Below are 21860 nucleotides of genomic sequence, written 5' to 3' on the forward strand. Positions count from 1 at the left end.
GGCAGAGGCAACTAATAAAACCCTACTCAGAATCCTCAAGAAAGTTGTCAATGACTATGGTTGTGATTGGAATTTGCAAATTAATCCCACCCTATGGGAATACTGTACTTCATTTTGTATAGCCACTAGAACAACTCCATACTCCTTGGTCTATGGTGCTAAAGCAGTCCTACCTATTGAGGTTGAACTCCCATCACTCTGCATTTCTCTCCGAGGATAGATATTTGATGAAGAATATAGAGTGGCTCAACTTACTCAACTTGATCTACTTGATGAAAAAAGGAAACATGCCTATGACCACCTCATGGTCTATCAAAGTTTCCTTAAGTGCAATTTCAAAAAGAAAGTCCATCTGCGTAGTTTTCAGGAAGGTGACATGGTCCTTAAAGAGAATATGAAGGTTCAAGCTGACAGAGAAAAGAAAGGCAAGTTCGAGCCCACCTGGCTTGGTCCTTATGTGGTCACAACGTCTTTTGGCTCAGGAGCCTATCAACTATCTACCTTGAAGGTGAAGTCCTAAATGATCCTACCAAAATTATTCACCTCAAGAAATTCTATGCCTAAGGACAAAATTTGCAAATAAAGGACAGAAAAAAGGCACAAAATAAAAATAAAGCATCCAATGGTGAAAACTTGGCAATTCAAGCACCTTGGATAGGTCCCTGGTGAAAACCTAGCAAAGAGGCACTAGGTGTAGTACAACTCTTCCATTATCTATCATCGACACAAACCCCTTTATCACCCCTCCATAATATATAACTCATCCCCCCTGCTTTTCCAAGGTGTTCCTTATTGTTACTCGCCATGCTTCACAAACATCATCCTCTAGCACTTTGCACTATGCAACATCCCACCTCATTCCTATATTATAGCCTCCCATGTATCATACTCAATGTATCCTACCATTATACTCTACTAGATGTACCTTATCAAGTGCTTTTTATCCTTATACTTTACCATATGTAGCATATACAGCCCATATAACATGTGTCTCATACCCCTGCACTAACCCTTGTCTCCCATGTACATTACCAATGTGGATACAACAATATCCAAACCATTGTACATGAATCATGCTTTACATAATCCCACCTAAACAAAACCATGTATTATAACAATGCCATCTCCTCATCCTAAGCTCTCCCCCATCATGCATATACCTACTACTATGTTTTTCTAACTAATCATGAGTTCCCATGTCCTTAACTAGTCATACTTGTACATACTATCCAGGTCTTCTTACAACCCGTCAGTAGCTCGTTAGTTGATCTCTTTGACAAAAGGTTACTTTTTCACATTGTGGAATCTTTTGTTGTTTCTTTTTGGTTGATCATTTCATATCATGGTGTGTTTTGATTGGGGCAACTGAGGAGGTTGGTTTTGATCATAGTCTTTTGTTGCTTGTGAGTCAGTTTGATATTATCCTTGCATATTTCCAACATGTTTTCATCTTTCAATAAAACATGATGCACTTGGGTAATCTCATTTGCTTGTGGATCATCCAGCATCATTCCAACACTGATATCTTTGAGACTCATGTGTGATGTTGTGGCAATCCTTGTGTGCCTGTTTGAGTTAGTCCTATAGAATTTTGGGGAAAATGCCTTGACATTCTTAGCAACCTTGGCAGATCCCTAACAATCTTATATCAAAGAAAGTGTTCACACTACATAGTAGTACTTTCTCGCGAAGTAGCCCAGGCTCAAGCTTCCCCTATGCCTCACTTTTATTTTTTAAAGAACCCCTGGTATCTTCCTCTTTGTCATCACCCCTCTCCCTTGAACTATCATTTTTTTTCCACCCTCAATATCATTTGATTCAAAACCTTGAACATCAATTCTTAGTTATTCTCATCATGATGTGATCCCTATCATAAGTTACTATTCTAGCTCTAGAATTTCTGCTATCCTCCTAACTGTGAGTTTGTTGGTCACTCTTTTTCCAACATTATTCTCCTTAGAGTTATTATCTCCTATGATCACTTTTCATATCATAGAATACTATCATAAGTTAAAGCATTGGTTATCCTATTCCACCACCATTTTTTGTCTTGCACCTCCTAGAATCTCATATTTTGTATTGTCATAGCTTGTATCCTTTATCACAGAATATCATTACATTCGATCTTTTATGTTATTCTTGCATGCTTATCATAAATCTCAGGTGTATCTTTTAGTTTGTGTTCTTTTTAGCATATCATAAATTTACTGTTCTCTCTTTTAGTTCATTTTAGCATATTCATTCATCATTAGATTCTAGTTCATTTTAGCATAGTTATTCACCATTAGATTATCATTCATTCTAGCATAGTCACTCATCATTAGCTTATGACTCCTTTTAGCATTTATCATTAGATTAGGTTTCATTTTAGCATTGTAGTTCATCATTAAGTTGTACTTCATTTTTTGTATTTTCATCTTTTATTTTGTAATTCTTTTGTTTTAATCTTTCATCCATCTTTAATTTGTGTTAACATATCCTAGATATCATGACATTATTTTCATTTTCCATATCATAAATCTGTTGATTATCCTTTAGTTGGTCAGTCATTTTACATTTGTCACTTATTTTTATAGTTTGTACTTATCATCATACAACATCATATCAAATACTCTCCAAAGAAATCAAATTCTCTAGGATCACATCACATCCATCATAAAGCCACATCACATCATCAAGATCGTATCAAAAACCTATCACATCTATCATACAAAAAATCTCATCATCATCACATCTACAATATCATAAAAACATGTCATCAAGGATCACATCATATCTGCACTATCATAGCTAAATCACATCAAAATCATATTATATCATGTCTACAATGTCATCAAAACTCACATCCTACATCAAAAACTGTCAACACAATCATAAAATCATAGCACATATCACATCTTGCATCACCAATTGTCAGCAATATCATCAAAACATCACTGTCTATCCAACACATATCAACCACTATACATAACATCACCAGTCCATATCACATATCTCACTAGAATCATCAAATCTATATATCAATGAAAGAATGAAAGAATAACAGTCCGTCAGTGTACAATGTCCATATCATACAAATGGGTCTGAGTTCACACAAAGTCTCCATGTGTCTCAAAAAAATTGATATATATAGAGTACTCAATATCCCAAGAGACACCTACTCATCGATGGTCAACCCATTGTCCCTACATCATCAGTCTCCTCCTGTGCCCCTCTCATGACCCTTGGTTCTAGTGGTGGTGGCCTCATCAGTCCTCCCCCTCTCCCAGAGCTCTCTGCCTCCTCTCTCATCCCATGACTCTAGATTGACCCTACCCTTTGACTATGCCTTGTACGTTGGGACCCACTTGTACTCTCCCCCCCTATGCTCCATCCACTCTCCCCTCCTCCCTGCATCCCTATGTGGGTACCTACTATCCCTCACCGAGTCAGTTGCCTATAATGCTCAATCTGCGATGTTGGCATTGCAGCATGGTACCTCCCTCGGTAGAATCTAGCCCTCTCCCTCAAATCCTCCATCTCTTCTCGCAATCTCCGCAGCTCATCCAAACCCCCTCCTACTACCACTTGCACCCATAAGGTCACCACCTCCACCACCAACCTATCTCGCTCCTACTGGAGGGTGTCTAGTCTTGCTTGTACCCCCTACCACTCAACAATAATGACATCCAACCTCCCCTCCACCTAGCCTACCTCTGTTTGTAGCCTCCACACCTGCCTTGTCTGCCTGCCCTTGGGCTATATCTTGCTCCTGTCTAAACTGGTCCCCCTCTACCCAAAGTTGATCTCTCTCTTGCTGAGTATCATGGAGTAGCTGGCTCATCACTGTGTGTGCCTACTCTAGTGAGGCGTATCATCCTGCCAATCCATCATCTCCTCCCCCAACCGACGATCCTCCTACATCTCCCCCTTCTGGCCCCCTCTTCACCCCTTATAGCCCACCCCAGTGCCCTGCCTACCCGTCTTGGTCATCCCAACCTTCAAAAACATTCCATTCTCATAAAAAAAAACCAAAACAACTTTGTACACTTGTAACATATCTTGGTTTGTCAGCTTGTACATCCTCTTTTGCTTCATATCATTGTATCTATCCTAGCTTTCATGCCCATTCATCCTTGCTCCGCATCTTGCACACCTCGCATAACTCTTGGTTAGCTATTCCAATGCATCCTTTAGCTAGATCTCCTCTCACCAAAGTGTTATCCTTCTTAGTTCCACTTGCCAAATGCATCACTCATCCTGATCCATCAGCTTAGGTGCTCTCCAATAGATCCTTTTAGGATATAGCATTCCTCTTGTCTGATCTTGGTCCATTAGTACCTCATCCTACCCATCTCATTGGCAAAGGGTTCTATTTTGGATTTTCACTTTCTTTTGATTTGGCCTCTTCCCTTTGGGTCTTGAAGTATCCTTTCCATGCACTCTTGTTTGTTCCCTCCTCTAGGTTGCCATAATCTTCCATATCATGGTATACTGCGAATGGGGCAATCTAAGTGTACAGTCTTGATTAGGTCTTTTTTTGTGTGTTTCTACTTGTGGGTTACCCAGTGTCAGTTCCACACTGCTTTCTCTGTGCTTCAGGTGTGATGCTGGGGCAATCCTTACGTGTTTTTTTTTAGTTAGTTTGTCAGTCCTCTAGAAATTTGGTAAATAGGCCTTGCTGTTCTTGGTAACCGTGGTAATTAACCAACATTCCTATATTAAATCTAGTGCTCAACTACATGGTGGTACTTCTCTTTGAAGTATCCCCCTGCTCAAAATGCTTCAATAGATTCCCTTCATCTCCATTATCCCCCATCCATATCCAACATCCATCTCTCCCACCCCCACTTGTGCATCAATTATCTCTTAAAATCAATCATCACTCTTAGCTTTAGGGATCCACCCATCAAATCAATCCATGAAGCCTCATCTTTCGAAGATCCACAATCCTTGTCCTAGGGATCTCCCAAAACCCTTTTCCATCAATTCGCCTCTTACAAAATCCTGTTGCATCAGCTTTATCTTCCCATCATCCCTCCCCTCCTCTTGGTTTCCTTTTATAGTGCTCCATTCCTTCATTATCCCCCCAATCCTGGAACGTCTTAAGATTGCTTCCTTTTGTGAATCTAACCTCCCTTTATCATTCTCTTGTAGTGAGAGTTTGAGCTAATTCAGCCCCTTCTCTTTGCCAATCTGTGTCTCTACTCGTCTCGAATTCTTATGCTTTTCAAGAAGCCATCGAGCCTCATCTTCTCTCTCTGCCACCTTCTTGAGGGGGCATCTTGTAGTCTAGTCTCTCATCTTCTTATTCGAGACTGGGGAAACTTTATTGCTAAAGCATCTTCCTCATGACGTTTATATTCAAACTTCTTTGAAATAGTGTTGTCTCAACACTATGTCAAAGAGGGGCAAAATGTAGACACCTAAATTTGATTACACCACTTTGATAATCCTATTTAGCTATCTCTAAAGGCATCATTAATTAAATTCTTATTTAATTAATCCTTTTCTATCCCCTAGCTGATTAATTTAATTAATCATCTATAGTCCTAATTGATAAATCAAATAACCCACTACTTATCAATTAATCCTATTCTCCTATCTAATTCCAAAACCCTCATTTATTAAATAAGTATATTTGATAAATAAAGCCCTCAAAACCTAATAATTCTAAAACTATCCTAAATCCCCCCATTAGCTTAAATCCACCCCATCCACCCATACTAACCAAGCTTAGCCACTAACTCACCCACCCTCATCAATACCATCCACTTGCACATCTCTAACATCCCTAATCTAATCCTAACCCAAGCCTAACCCATCCCCTAATCATTTGCACAATCCTAAATGAGCTTAAGACTTTCCTAGTCCAAACCAAAGTCTCTCCTCAAAATATCCCAACCACCAAGCCATAAATGCTCCCAAAAGCCATAAATGACTCTTACAAGCCCATTTATTGCTCTTACAAGCCATTATGAGGGTCTTTATGAGCTTTGAGCTTCCTTTGTTGACCCCTCAACCCCTCTTGTTCTAACTAATCACCCTATGACATGCGTCACTCCCTACTTGGCTATAAGGAAGTACAATCCATGTGCTCTCCTCTCATTCAATCTGAGCCCTCCATAAGCTTTCTCCTTTTCTTCCATCCTAGCCATCGATCCCTCAAGCCTTTTTCCTATTTAAGGAATCCCCTCCCAAGCCATTTTAGTCACAATCCATCAAGTAAAGTCATAATGCCTTTTTGAGAACAGGATTTACATCTACATCCATTATCCACATCCAAAATCCAAGAATCTCCATTGAAACAAATTTGAGCACCCATCTCGAGCATACATCCCTAAAACACAAGCCTTAATTAGACATAGTGAATCAACAAAGAGCCATTCGTATTGGGAGAATCTTTCAATGGCTCATATTCCCAATTAGGAACCCTCTTTTGTCTATATTGAAGTTTATGTTTCTTATTAGTTTGTAGAAGCTTTATTTAAATTTGGTTTCTCCTAACATGCTAACAACTCACGTATACAATTTATACATTATAGTCAATTAGATTCATATTATGTTTTTAAAAAAATTTCTTCTCTTATCTTTATATATATATATATATATATATTAAAAAAAACTTATGTGAATTTCTATTATTTTAAAATCTTATTTATATTCAACTTTAATCACTATGTCAAAAACTATTTTTTTTAAAGTTTTTAAAAAATATATAATATTGTCACTACATATTTTTTTTAAAGAAATATAATATTTAATATTTAATCTTAATATTTTTTTTAGAAACTATGAACAATTTCTAATATGTTCTTATCTTATTTGTTGGCCCTTTAGTTATTTTTTAGTAATTACCTTGATTTGTTCTCTATTTTTTTAATAGAAATTTCTATTATTTCCTATCTCACTCAACTATTTATCACTACTTCTGTTCCATTCTCTTGTTTTGTTCATATTTTTTTATCATGAGTTTTTGTTGATGTTTTTTTTAGTTACTACTCTTTTTCTCTAAAGTTTCTTCTGATGTACTTTGATGATTTCCCTTCCTCTCTTCTAGATATACCATTTTGGCATAAGGAGGAAGAACTCTGGCAAATAATTTTTTTTTAATACATACCATTTTTCATTTTTTCTTTAATCTATTCTCATTAGTTTTGTGTATTAGAGGTCTTGAGAGATCATCCTAGCTTTATTATTTGTTGTGTCCATGCTAGCTTTATAATTTGTATTCAGTATATTTAAGTTTTGCATCTACTTAGGATTAAGACATTTACTGGCCTCGTCAGTTCTTATCTGGTTCTCATCTCTGGTCTCTTATTTTTTGAAAACCATTTGTTTTTTTTGGCTTGGCATAGCTTCAATGGATTGTTGAACTTGAACATTTCATTGGTGAAGAATTTTAAATTTTGTAGGTGTAGGTTTGCACTTGGGTTTTTAAGTCTTAGTTTGGTTGCCTTCCAAAGCACCTAGATTTTAGATTTTGATAGGCACTTCTCTAATAATTCAGATCACCAAGTTTGTTTAAATCATTATTGGTTTTTCTTGGCCAACTTTTACATTGGCCTACTTGTTTTCATCACTAATTTGGTGCAAGATCTCTTTCGGAATTGTTCCACCTTAAGGGAGATCCTACTAATAAGCCTTGTCTGTCAAATCTAGCTAGAATAGTCTCATCTGAACAATAGAAATTTACCTTTCTAACTAAGCTAAACCAAATTTGTGACAGTGTTCGAAGGCTTAACGTTCACCATTTTCTTGTGGGTGCAGTAGAAGCGTGGTGGGCCCATAGGTGCATAAGACTTTATTCAAATCAGATTGAGTTTTGATGTAAAATTCATGCTTTGTCAAATCCATTTATGCTCTGTCTCTTACCCTTTTAACTCTCTCTATAAGGAGCGTCCAACAATTTGTGGTTAGAGTTTTATGAGAATGGGAATTTACAATATTTTAAGAAGTTAAATATGTCATGCCTTTGGCACTCTATTTTCCTGAAGTCTCTCCCGCTCCATCTTTGCATGCACTTCTATTCACAGCAGCTGTACTTGGATTCTTCTTGCTTTTAATGCATGCACTTCTATTCATTATAATGCATGCATGCAGTGCTTCCTCCCTCTGTCATGCCTCTTGAGAGAATTTTTTGACTTTGCAAAAATCGTCATGTTGATAAACCTAGATAAAATTTAAAACACACTAAATTTGCAAACAATGCAAAATCGTAAGAGGAGACTAGTGACCTTTCCCAATTTAAAGTGGTCTTACTTGATTTTTGTATTTATTGTTGTCTTTCATTATCTACGAATTTTGGATTGGTTGCTACATTTTTTATTAATAATAGATTACAGTGGCAGCCTAAGAGCTTTCGGTCTTGCCAGGCTTGAGAGCATGTTAAATCAATTGTTTACTTCTTCCTTGGATGCTTGAGATATCAAACCCTTAAATTGTCAATTTTTTTTAATGTTAAATCATTTTTTTAAATTTTGCATGCATGAGTGGCCAACATAATTTTTTAAGTTTTTTTAGATAGCTCTTAATTAGCTATTTTTAATAATTTTTTTTGAAGCCAGATTTAATATAAAGTTTTAAAGTTTTAATAGCCTTCTTTTAATTGTCATTAATCTAACACATTCTTTAATAATAAACCTTGAGCAATTCTTTTATTAACCAAGTTTATGTACTAACTTTTTTTTTTTTCTTCCATTAAACATTTATAAGTTTCAAATGGTCATATTGTAGGTTATAAAACTAATTTATAGCCTCTATACAGACTTTGATCAGATTTAAAACTCCGTTACAAATTTAATTTTGGTTATTAACTTTAGTTTACTTTTTTATAAGTTATAAAACTATTACATCACTAAATCATTTATAACTTATTCATTTGACTTTTATAATTATAGTTCATATTTAGATACGTCTGACTTCAAGTTTTTTTTTTTTTAAATAGTTTTCTTTAAAGGGATATTTGTAGATTCCTTAGTAATTTAATAATGGTTCTACATCAATTTGATTCCTTATGTTGTAGGATTATTATTCCTCTATCGTTTTCTTGCAGGTCTGCATTATTATTCACCTGTAACAACATCTATTTTTAAAGTTATTCTCTGACAAGTTATTTTAACTCAAGATTTTTTTTTTTTAGAATACTATTCATAATCTCATGAGGAAGAATAGTTGTCATCATCAATGCTTTCATTTGCAGAATTGCCTTAGATGAAGAGAAATCGTTGCTAACAAGAGAAGTTGTTGCTCAATAACAAAGTTAAAACATCTTTTCATATATTAAAATGAATTCATATAGGCAATTAATACAGTATTATTCATCTTTTCATTAGTCTATTTCAAATAAAAATGAGTACATAAATTTTCTTTTCTTTCTCTCTCCTTCTATATTAAAACCTAAACCTATTGCATGCCTAACCTTCTAACCTTTTCCTCTAGACCCAAACCCCTACATCTGATTAGTAGAACCCACCGACTCCACTATAATCCCTATGTTGTCATCCCCAGAAGAGGCCCTCATTTGAGGATAAACCCTTCGATTTTCACAATATCAAACCACCACTAAGATTGCATCAAATAATGCATATTCCCTAGCCACCATATATGTTGGCAGTAGCCCTACAATATGAATCATTTCCCTTTCAAAATACATGTGATTCCTTAGCCGCAACCCTATCCTCATAGTATCCAAAAGGGTCATTCGTACCATATCCTCATCAAACTTCTTAATGGGAATAATTCCTCCCACCCATGCCTTTGAACCATGCAACATATAACCACTAATTACTTCATCCAATATAGTTGCATTCATAAAAGATGGATTAATATAGATCTCTTGAATCTTCATCAATGTCTTGTACTCGAGTAACATATCATATATGTTTGAGTACAATATGGAGAATACTTGAGTCTGATAGATAGGTCACGGTGCCCTTGGCCTCAGCTCCACCTCTCTAGGCATTGCTTGAAATAGTTCATCAAAATCTCTCCTCAAGTATGTTGACTCCAATGGAAATTCCCATGTTAAAATGGGAATCATCACTCAGAGATTCAAAACTTTGTGATCAATTTCCTTTCTAAAACTTGCATTCAAAATTCATAAGAAATATAAGTGTTTTTTCATGACAAAAAGATACTTTTGCATACTCTTCTTTCATATGCTTTACCTTCACCTAGAACTAGCTCGGCTGAAGTTTCTTAAGTAAGACTCTACTTGCTTCTCTCAACTTCATTCTCTTTGTTTTCAACTTATAGAAGTTTTTTTCCTTTTCTATTTGATTACATTGTTGACTACCCAATGCATGTTAGGGGATTCTTTTTTGTCTTACTTGCAAATTTCTATTCTAGTTATATTCCTTTGTAATTGCTAAACTTCTATTATTGCTTTAACATCTCTGTTTATGTATGCACAAAAATTAGTTTTTTTTTAAGTAGTTCATGTAATATGCTTTTTCGGCTTCTATCATTCTAAAAATTTGGTTTTGTTACTTTTTAACAAAAAAGAGTACTCTATTTGCTTTGGAAGTCATTCCTAATGATCATGCATTTCTTTGATTGTGATAGATTTCGTTATTTCAATTTATCAAAAATTACTATTTAAGACATTTTGTCTTTATTCAAAATATTCATTCTATTTGATATATATTTTTTATAGAAGGATCCTATCAATGCTTTTTAAAGGTAAATATTGTGACTTATCATATATTTATTTAAGTATATATGGGTGCACACATATATACCCAGATAAATATATAATTTTATTTATGACTATTATGATTCAGAATTTGATATATATCTTCACAAAATGAATTAAGTACTCATGTTTACCCTCAAAGGAGTTTATACTTGATATCCATACTTTGTTTATTTTTCCATTGATCTTCCTTGGATACCTGCATTTACCTTAAATGGATTATGAGTTATCTTACACATTTGCCTTTCATTGTGATATTTTGATATGCACTTAGTTGCACTTTTATGCTTTTATAGCATCATTCTATGCCTATGTTGGCACTTTATGGTTTTATACCATTGATCTACATGATATATATGACTTTTTTTTTGAGTTTCATAGGGAGCCAATGTTTCAAGGATAACTATGTAGGTCCCCTCAGTATAACTGATACATAGTTTCCTTATCTGGCCCATGGGGTATCTATCCATCTTATATTGGTGTGCACTCATTTTATATGGAGTTTCCCTCCATTTGATTCTATATGCTCTCCTTTGAAAGGTTGATATTTATGGAGTTTCCCTCCATGTTGTTCCATTTTGTTCCTCAATAAAGAGGATATTATTATTGGAGTTTTCCCTCCAAATTCATATGATTTAATCCAATTTGAAGGCAATAAGTTGTTAAATCCTCATAATCCATTCCTTTTAGTATCCTAACAAAAATCATGATAATACTAATTTGATCAGCATGTCTCTCCTTACACTTTATTTTCATATATTAATGTTATAATGATCTGCATACTTTATTGCTTAGATCATGAATCATGCATGTTATTGATTGATCACCCATTAACTTGCTGTGGGATGATTCATTAAGTGGACTATCTATATCCACATGATTGATGCAATGTTGATGCAACTATCATTATCATTAGTTGGCCTTGTCTGTGGTCATTAGTACAGTAGTGTAATATACCTTTCATGAGAATACTAATCAAACTTTTTGATAATATTTTGAGCATATACCTCATCTTGATATCAAGTTATCTCCATTATTTTGTGGTAACATGTTTTATTTTCCTAATTGTTTCTCTATGAGAGTTTTATTATCTTTATTCAAAAGCATTTCTAATTTGCATATAAGATGAAATACTTCTTGTGGATAGTTGTCTTGTTTCTTGTGTCTATGTTTTTCAGGTAATCCATCCAGGCACATACAAGATTTGGTGTACCTTAATGACCTATCCACTTGAACCTATGAAGATCTACATACAAGAGACCTTTTGCATAATTGAAGACATTCTCAAAGATCAAGTTGCTACTATTTAGAATATCATTGTAAAAATGTGGGTTTAATACACTTTGATGTAATTTCCCCAAGTAAAGATTAAAGGGGGGTGTTAGAATTTATAATCTTTCCTTGGTTGTATTTATTAAATGGGATAAACCAAAGTCTCCCTTATGTTGTTTGTCCTCTAGTCCATATGTGAGGACAAGTCTTTTTTGTAATTCCTTTATTAAGGAAAATAGTTTATTCCTCCTTAAGAGGATTATGACACTTGTTATGCTCACACTTATGAATGTGGCAATCATTCACTTGGGAGTTACAAATAACTCCTCTTCTCATCTCTTTATAAAAGATGTTTCTCTCTCATTCTAAACACACAATCACAATGTAGTTCATGTAATGAGCACTATGGCTCCTAATTATGTCCCTCTCTCTCTCTCTCTCTCTCTCTCTCTCTCTCTCTCTCTCTCTCTCTCTCTCTCTCTCTTCATTCTTAGACATTTGCCTTATTCATATAATTCACAAAGGGGTTTTCTTTGCTTTCCCGTTTCAAAATTTGTGCCTCCATTTTTGTGTTGATCTTGGAAAGCTCTTTAAAGTATGGTAATTATGTTCACCACAAGCTCTCTTAGATTAATTTATAATTCATTAATTTTAGTTCATTTTGACTTTATTATTTCTAACAATTTAAATTATTATTATTTAATAATTTTAATAGTATGATATTAATATTATTAAATTAATTAATAATTAATGAATATAGATAAATAAAGAGTTTTATTAATAAGTTTTATTATTAATTTAAATAATAATGCATTTAATATAGTTAATTTTTTATTAATAAAATTATTGATATTTTATTAATTATTAATAACCAACAATTGTTGAGAAATTAATAAGTATTTAGTTTGATAATCATTAATTAATTTAATTAAAAATTAGTATAATCAAAGTTAATTAATGATGAATATAGTTAAGTGGGAATTGTAGATTATTTTAATTGGAATTACTTATTTATTTTAATAACTTAAATAAATAACTTGCCTCTAGATCATTTTAGGAAATCGACCTAAATTAAATAGGGGTAACTTTGTGAATTATTTAAAAGTAAGAATGGGTTAATTGTAAGAATTAACTATGAAAACTTATTACTTGAAACATATTTGGAATTGGAACTTAAACCCTACTGTATAACTTATCTATGTAAACCCAATCACTGGAAACTGAGAGTCGATCCATTTTATGGTCATTAGGATCCTTTAGAGGGCCTACTCTCAGACAACTTGAGAGGAATGACCCAAGTAGTGACAAAAAAATTACCCGACTCTTCCAACCCACCATAAACTCAAGGCTGTCAAGGACACAAAACCTTGCTAGACATAGTGTTTATGTTTGCTTAGTGTGATTGATTATGGGATTTTGACCATAAGGAGATCACCAGGAAAGAAAGCTTAAGGTTCTCTTGTGACCATGAGGTCTATTATCCACCGCAAGGTGGGGTGTCCCTTAATTGGGTGCAAGAGGAACACTATGAATAGAAGCCCTATCTAGATACCCTAAGTTAGTATCCACCCTATTTTTTCGCTCAACTTCTTGGTGCAAGGATTGATCCTAGTGGACTACCTAGATCACCCCAAGATTTACACTCAGCATATGTGTTCCCTTGGTTGTGCTTATGACACTTCCATGACAAAGCCAATGTTTCTCTTGGTTAACCACTTGGTGTGAGGCAAAGGAGCATCAAGTATGGGTCAAGTTGTTGAGTAATGAACCATGACTTTAAGGTAGATTTCTTGGCTACTATTTTCAAATGTGTTGACCAGTGTTAACATTCTTTCATATCAAACAATTCGATAGCATGGTTTAAAGTGGTCTAGATATCACAAATGCATGCTGGCAAGGTTGCTTTGTCCCTTTTTAAACTAATTAAGACATGTAATTGCCCCTACTATTTTCAAACCATATACTTGTTGACTATTGTTTGTCTCTCAAAATTGTTAATGAACTTGATCTCAAAATACTTGAAGTCAAAACATTTTTTTGTATTGCTTACTAGGGGGAGTCTCAACATGTAGGTTTTCTTTTCTATGCCTTTGGTGCTTGAACATGCTTAAAGTGGCTCTTTGGTCTTAGTGCTCTTGGTCTTTCTATCTTCATCATCTATATCGGCTTGATATTCATATTTTAACTAAAATGGTTACTTTGATTTCTTGACTACGCCCTTGGGTTGGGAAGTTTGTTCACTTGTTATTGCTTGCTCTATCTACTTGGCTATTTGGCTTCTTGCCTAGATCTTGAGTTGAGTCATTCATGTGATAAGTTTCTTGGACACATTGTTTGAAAAGTCATTTTCTCATTGCTACCCTCTATTTTGGCAAGTGAACACTCTACCTCTCTAGTTTGGATATCAAGTTATCTTGTGTCACCTTCTTAACTTCCTCTAGTCTCCTTCAGGCTTGATTATCTATCTACCACTATGGCATTCAAACCTTGTGCCATCAAACCTCAACCAAAGCTAGATGATCATGATATCCTCCATGCCACTAAAGAGTTTCATTATCTATATGTTCAATACAAAGAACTAGAAGAGACAAATGATCTTTCTTACCTTCATTTCTCTAAGCATATGATAGAAATGAAGTCTAAACTTGAGAAAAGATCAGAGGAGAAGATTTCATTCTTAAATGAATCTCCCTTAACACCTTTACATACACATGGTTCATCTCCTTCAAGGTCTACATATTCTACTTGAAGACATCAAATGCCTTCATTGTCTAGATCTAAAGACCTCCTTAGAGAGAAAGTGATACCTCCTTTGAGCCTATTCCAAGCTATCATGATGGACCTATCTTTGACCAAGACGACAGTGAAGACATGGATGCATACCATTCACTTGAGAAACAACAAAAGGACTCTAGAAATTCTTTTGATAGAACTTTTCCTCCCTCAGAAGATTCTTATGATGAAACTTTGCAAACATTTCTTGGCACCGAGCTCATCATGTTACCTAAGTCTAGATCATATGGAAACCCATTCTTGGATATCTATTGTGCTTATCATCAGCATAATGAGCCTATTACTTCAGATTGCATTGAGCTAAAACATAAAATCCAAGATCTTATTGATAATGGGGTTATTGATACCTCTAATGACTCATGTGATGAGGATACTTTTCTTGAGAAAGATCATATTGATGAACCTATGTCTAATAGTGGTTTTTTTGATACCTTTGCTTCCTCCAACACTCATGCACCTCCCAACAGTTCAAATCTTTCCAACATGCCTCTATCAAATAAAGAACCTCATGCTTTTCACGTACACTATGCCTATCCTCAAGGGCTACCTATAAAAGAAACTCAAGCTAACCTTCACTAGGCTGCAAACCTTTTCCATGTTACTAAGCCTAAAGATTCAAGCACTACTCCATTCACTCTTCATTCTCCCTTGTCCTTAGAAGTGGCTCCATGTTAGGAGGACTCTCAAAAATAAAAAGTTATAAATGTCAAGAAAGATCAAGATCAAGCACCCTTTCATGTCTTTCAAGATTTGTCCCCTCCATATCCTATATCTTATCCACCTCTTAAGTATGATGAAGATACCACTTCCATTATCTCCCTTCAGCTTATTAGAAATTATGAGAAAAGTTCTCTTCCTATGCTATCCAAAGCTACTGGTTAAGATCAAAGTGTCCCCTCATGCTTTACTTCTCCATATCCACTTCAAAATTGTGCTCAAGCTTCAAGTGCTCCTATTAAAAATATTGTTCCTATCAAAGCTACTCATGAGTCTATTGATGGCTTTGACCATTTTTCTCATCTAAAGATGTTGGCATCCCTTTCCACTATCCATTTTCATATCCAAAGTCTATCCTTGGTCCTTATCTATCAAAGCTAAAGCCTTCAAACCTTCCATCTATATTAGGACTTTATGTTCCTTCATCTCCTACATTTTCCACTCCTAGCTCTCCCATCATACCTCAATATCAACAAAGACACTCATCCTTGATGAATTTCCATCCATCTATCCATCTAAACTAGTCATATCAGCCTTGTTCATCCACAAATCCCAAGTCCTTTGGAAGTGAGAATAAAAATAGGAATCCATTAAAAAATGAAGATCACTATGTCCTGTCTAAACAACATGTGAATGATAAGAAGGAAAATGTGCAAAAGAGACTGCAAAGGTCCACTATTGAAAAAGCTAAATCAAAGGAAATATGGGTTCCTAAACCCATTATTGAAGAAATGTGTTCTGAAGTATCCAAAGGAAAATCTAAAGCTATATGGATTCCCAAGTCTCTCTTGAAAGACTTGAACATTGAAAAGAAATCAAAGTTGACATTCGAGCTTCCAAAGGCCTCCATTCCATCTTCTTCCAAAAATCTTCTTAAAAATATTCTGAAGCCTTCCACTCCACTTTTTTCCAAATCTCTTCTACCACCTCATACATCTAAACCTCAAGCTATTTCATCCATGATTCCTCCATCATTTCAATACCCTTCAAGGTGTGTGTCAATGTTGATCATGCCCAATATTTTAGCTAGCCCCATGAAATCCTCTAAAAATTACACTTACTTGCTATCCATGCTCATTTATTTCTTTCAGAACATAAACCCTTATCCTTCATATACTCCTCCTACTATAATCTCCCTTCCACCACCCTATTAGCATATTTGAGTGTACTTATCTATGGTCTTAGCTTATTATGACTTATCATTCCTATAGGAGCACTATCTAAATTGACAAAGCTTGAGCTCTTTCTAAAAATTCCAAAAAAAATAGGAAAAGAAAAAAAGAAAAAAGGAAAAAAAAGTGCCTTGGTGAAAACTACTTCTGGTGGCACCTTGGATAAGTACCATGATGAAAACCTAGTAAATAGGCATCATGCGTAATTCTTCCATCATCCATCTATCCCCTCTTCTCTCTTTGATCTTGACAATGTTGAGCTATCTTTGGATATACTCTATATTATCCACAAGATTATCTATTGTGCTTTCTCATTCACTCATAGCCTCCATCTTGAGCTTTATTCTAATTTCTCTATCCCATTATTATCCTATCTAGCTAACCCCTTGGTCTTGATCACAATAAATAAAACATGGTTCTCATAGGTTTGCTGACATGGCTACTCTTTTGGACTACATGCTTCATGCTATCTCACTTGTTGGCTTCACTACTTATCCTGCATTCTATCTTACTCATTTCTTCCATTACTATCCAAAACCCTATTCATTGGGCTATCTTTCCCTAGCTTGGGTACTCTTGAGGAGTCAATCCTTGAGGATCACTTTCACTCACTTCATATTCCTTTCCTTTCCATCTCTATCCATCCACCAGCTTCCTACTCCATATTATACACCTTGCTATACATTGGGAGAAAATGATGTGATCTTTCTTGAGAACTAGTGATCTCTAAATCATTCTAAAAAATCCCAAAAAAAAATCATATGTGATGCTGAAAAAAAAACACACCAAAAAAATAGAAATTCCTAGTTTTTGTATAGTTTATTGCTTTAGGCATTTTTTTTCTTTTGTTTGCTACTTTCGCTTATGCATACACTCTCACACTATTCAAAAGACAACCTACCAAGTCTAAAGGGTCATATCTTGATGCTTTTTAGGAGTCTCTTGTGCATTAGTCACCAGTTGTTCCAACTATGTCTATCTACTATTGCCATCTTACTAAAGAGATGCTCTTACTCAAGAATCTCTTGTGCATCATTCACCAGTTGTTCTAATAGTGTCTAACTCTTGTCGCACTACTATTGATGAGATTTCTACTACTTTAAGTGTTTTAAATCCTTGAACACGTTGCATTAATCCAATCAATGCTATTTGAGTTATGATAAGCTTTAAATTCAAAAAAATCCAAAAAAAAAATGCCTCATAAATATCAAAAAGAAAATGATAACAATTTCAAAAATACTAAAAAAAATTTCATAAAATTAATAAAACTTCAAAAAAATCCATATGTTCTAGAAAAATCAAAACATTATTTTATTTTCTACCAAGTTAAGTATTCACTGATATTTTCTTTTCAATGATCCAATATTTTCATATTTATCTAGTGTCCATTTATAAGTGCCTCCTCCAGATTGGAAGGCCATGTCTACCTCAATCAGGTTCATATGAAAACATTGGTGAGGTTGCAAGTTAATATTCTTGAAATAATTCACTATAAAAAACCCATATTTTCAACACATCATATGTCATACAACAAATGTTTTGAGAACAAAACAAACTGTCGATTTTATTTCTTTAATAAATGAGCATTTCTTATAAACCATCAAAACGACAACACAAGAAAATCTATTTCCACAAATCCACACAATCAAGAAAAAAAATAATAATAATGAATGCTCATTGAGCTCCTCCTCATGGAGGTTGGACATTTGGATTTCCAGCTAGGGGTACACTTGTTTGCGCAGTTCCAGATAATGCAACTCCTAGTGTCAGTCTTACACCTTCCCAAATTGTATCCATAGGGATTGTGATACGGCCATGTCTCAACATAGTATTCATTTGTGTCATAAAAATTCTATCTAAGAAGGATATTCCTCTCCTATGCTCTAGAGGGATTTCCTGATGATACAATCCAAAGTAGTATGTTGCCTCTTGTGTAGGCTTCTCTGATCGCTCTCATACTTCATTCTTATCTGACTACAGTCTCACTACCCTAAGTAGCATTGTTTCATGCTAAGTAATGTCCCATTTTGCCTTATACATATTCATAGCCATTTTCCAATATTCCCTCTCATGCTTCACTTCATGCATCTGATTCATGAAGTGGGTGATCTTTGCGTTGGCAACATTTAATTGATCTTGTGATCGATACACTATGGCATTAGTATTTGCCATAGTTTCTCTAAATGCTTCCAGCTGAGCTTGTAACAACACCATCTCATTGTGAATTTTTTCCATTGATACATGTTGTTCTACTAGAGATGCCTCTATAGTCTCTACTCATTCTCATTCTACTGCCAACATTGCTTCCGCTTGTTTCACTTCTTTGCATGCTCCATCTTCTTGGGTTTTCTCAATCAAACCTTCAAAGAACTATTCATATTTCTCTACATTATTAGCCCACTTCATCTCAACCTCCAATGCTTTCTTCAACTCCACTTCCATTTCCATGTCTGCATCATGAATTGGTTGTAAGACAATACCAAGTTGCACTTGTTTGAAAGGATGAAATGAAGACATAATAGAACTACTCCCCTTCTCTACAGATAATTTGATCATTCCCCTAAGTATATTCTTTCCATGCCAATATGATGATGCCACTAGCTTCACCACAAGTCCTTGCTCTATAATTGGGGTAGTCCCTTCCATAGGTTTTTGATCTTCTGGTTGGCTATCTATAAAGAAGACACACACATTGCTATCTTCTAGTTGTGTCTATCCACCTAGAAATCTAGTCTCCTCTACTATTTCATCTTGCCTTGCAATTGGTGTCACACTTTTAGATAACATCTATAGCATGATAGGATCCTCCTCATTTTCTTTTGTTGGATCTTGGGGTAGTTCACCTTGACTTCCATCTATGGCTTCCCATTCACACCAACACACATTTTGATGAGAGGATGCTCCACTCATTTCTTAGTGACTATTTTTCACTCTTCTCCTCTACCTCATTAGCCACTTTCCATCCACCAAGCTTTCACTATTATCCTTGATCCATTCTCCAGTTCCTACCTCTACTAACTTAGGTTTTTGTTGTGCATGCTCTTGTGAGTTTTCCATTACTATTTTCAAATAGAAAGTTATTTTCTCAAGCTTCCCTTGTGTCTATTAATCACTCAAATGCACTATGATATCAAAGGGTATCACTCACCTATTTATGGAAACAAACTCTCAATACCTTCTGCTACATGCTACAAACTTATTGGGAGCAAGTGAGTTGTCCACCATCTTTTTCACAAACAACATGCAATAATGTCACTCTAATTAATTTTAGCACATCTCATGACATATCAAAATTTCACAACAACCAACCTTATCTTGCCACTTAAGAATACAATGCCTTTTGATTGTTGCACAACAATACCGATTCTTTCCAAAGATGTTTCCCATTTGTGCTCCTACCTATCATCCACACATGCTAACACCAAATACACTTTAACAAACACTCTAAATGAAACACCTTTTGTGAGTTGTCATACACTAAATCAAATCCAATGTGCCTACTATAAGAACCTCTATCTCATGTTGGATGGTCGTGTATACCTTGACTCATTTTATATGGATGCTTTAGTGAGGTCGATTCTTCTCCTTGTCTATTTAGTGAGTTCTATATGCTATAGTACATATTGATACTCATCCTCTTAGTGAAGGTATAGGTCACTACGAGTATACTTAGAAAACTTCTATCCCAGGTTACAAATGCAAGGGTTGTAGACAATACTTCCTGATTACTTAGCATGAGAAGGATCTATCATGTGTCTAGTGTGCTTGTCTACAAGAAACATTCTAGTCATCCAAGACTTTAAGCTTTGATGCTTATGTTCGCTTGTTAAATTAAAATGGATAGGTATTTTGGTCATTTTGGCTTCTTGTGCCTTAATGTTTACACCTCATTCTGACATCCAGATAAGGTCATATTCATATCTTCATAGCTCATGCTAGTGATGATTGCATGATCTTATAAATGCTCAATGATGAAATAAGAGTCTAAACATTATGTGTCCTTTCTTGGTAAACCACTTTGCATGTTAGCTTGCATTATAGGTTTATTTTTAGCTTAATATTACATGTGGAGAAAGCTCTCTCTTCATCAGTGGATGTCTCAACTAGCTGCATTCATCTTTTCTTCCTTCTTCTTGAGCATATTTTCATATCTTTTGTAATCTTGTCATTTTTCTATCTCACTTCAAATTTCTTATTTTAACCAACTTGCACCTATAGCTAAAATTAACACCTTGAATTTATTTCAAGATTGAAATCAAAATATGTGTTCATGATTAAGGTCAAAATTGCATTTTAAAATCCACTTCTTTCTATGTAGTTAGCTAACTTGCTTGAGCCTATCTTTGATTCTCACTGGGTCATTTCTTCACTTCTTCATTTTCACATTGCTTCCACTCTCTTTTCACTTACCATATTCACTTCATATCATGTTTCTTCTATTTCATCCTTGCTTGGGGCATGCTTTCATTTCATTGATGACTGTTCTTGTTCTTTATTGACATATCTATCTTTGATCTTTCTTTATTTGATCATATCTTGCTAGTTTTTGCACTTCCTCTATCATTTTGATTTTGATCATGAGGGGGCAGACATAATCTATCATTTCTATTTTTGGAAACATTTTTTCTTTCAGGGGCATATGCTTGACCATTTCCATTTGCTTTTGATTTATCTAGTGTTCTAGACTATTGCTATTAGTTTGATCACTCAACACTTGCTATTTCTATTATAGTCTCTTTATTTTCTGACTACATGTGTTCCCATGTCACACATTAGTTAGAGAATGACTTCATACTTTGAAGTTAGAGCTGTATATCTATTTGCTATCATGGCTTCTTCATTTGATGTGTTCCCATATCAATCACATATTAGATGAGGAATTCTTAGCTTCTTAACTATTCTTTGACCACATGTGTTCCCATTTCGATCACACATTAGTCGAAGAGGGGCAAATGTAATAATACAAAATTGGTCACATCTCTAAATGCAGAATTACATTCTAAGGAATAGATTCAAACAAATCAATTAAATTGAACCCATTCACAAATGACACATGAATATTAATTTTTGAATGAAAGGAAATGAGTCATTATCCTTGAAATCAAATTTTATATTGATAAAGGGCTCTCTATCCATAAATGAATATTCTATTCATAGTGGGATCCATGATATCATTATTTATTCATAGTGGGATCACCACTTTGAATTATAAAATCCCTAATGGGATCTCC

This window comes from Cupressus sempervirens, chromosome 3 (assembly GCF_028749045.1).
Source record: "Cupressus sempervirens isolate cs-2001-9-10 chromosome 3, ASM2874904v1, whole genome shotgun sequence".
Taxonomy (NCBI): Eukaryota; Viridiplantae; Streptophyta; class Pinopsida; order Cupressales; family Cupressaceae; genus Cupressus; species Cupressus sempervirens.